This window comes from Brassica oleracea, chromosome C1 (assembly GCF_000695525.1).
Source record: "Brassica oleracea var. oleracea cultivar TO1000 chromosome C1, BOL, whole genome shotgun sequence".
Taxonomy (NCBI): Eukaryota; Viridiplantae; Streptophyta; class Magnoliopsida; order Brassicales; family Brassicaceae; genus Brassica; species Brassica oleracea.
In genome coordinates, this window is record NC_027748.1 from 34,786,089 (window position 1) to 34,787,288 (window position 1,200).

Consider the following 1,200-nt stretch of genomic DNA (forward strand, 5'->3'; position numbering starts at 1 on the left):
TTTTTTTTTGAGAAACTAATATTTTTACTACTTGGGTTTATATTTGGGTAGTTTGGTAGTTGATATACATACAAATAAATGTAACAAAAATATTTGCTTATAACACTATATCTACCTCATTTTCAAATTTCTATACTTATAAACACAAATTAATATTCAAATAGATTTCAAACAAATTCCACAAAAACACAAACACATGATCAAATTTCATATAAACCAATAGTGCCTATGCAAACCAGGTATATTTTTCATATAATCATCAAAATTATATGATTCAAAACCTGAATTTCATAATTATTAAAAATAAATCGGTCAAAATCTAGTTCTATTGTTACGCGTCGATTTGCTTTGATTAGTCGATAGCTAACTCATTTTATATCACCTAGAATTATTCTCCCACTGTCCCACCATACATAATATATCGTTGCTTGGAACAAAAGTTTCAGAAGTATATGCTTCTGATCATATCGTTTCTAACTATACTTTGGATTTTATGACAATTTCTTCAATTTGAGTAAGTTTTGTTTCAGATTATACTTGAATATGAATTAGGATCATATTGTTTTAGCAACATGCCATGTTGTTATTTGCAAATATCGCAAAGTTAATGATACAGATTCCACTTTATGTAATAAACAACTACCAATCATTCGAGATAAATGAATGAGTAATAATCATTATCTTATGCACTTTATGATCAACACTTTTTGATTTTTTATATTGCAACCAATTGATTCCTCATAATAAAGTATCAACTTACATGATTTGATGTGTATGTAAGTATATATTAATCAAAATCTTAGTCAGCCTTACACTGCAAAGGGGAACACATATGTTTGCCTTTATTTAAAACAAGTTTGGCCACTACAAGAAAACTACAAGAAAACTGCGATATTCTGACAGACATTCCGACGGAAAATGAAATTCTCGGAATATTCCGAAGAATTTCCGAGAACATTCCGAGGAAACACAAAATTTGGTTCCCTCGGAATTTCCTCGGAATATACCGACGGAATTCCGAGGAAATATTAATCCGTCGGAATATTCTTATGGAATACCGAGGAAAAATGTATTCCTCGGAAAAAACCGATGAATTCCGAGGATATATTATAGCCGTTAGAGAGCCGTTGGGGGATTTTAAAAATTCCAAAGAAATTCCGACGAACTAGCCGTTTCCGTCGGAATTCCGTCGGAATTTCC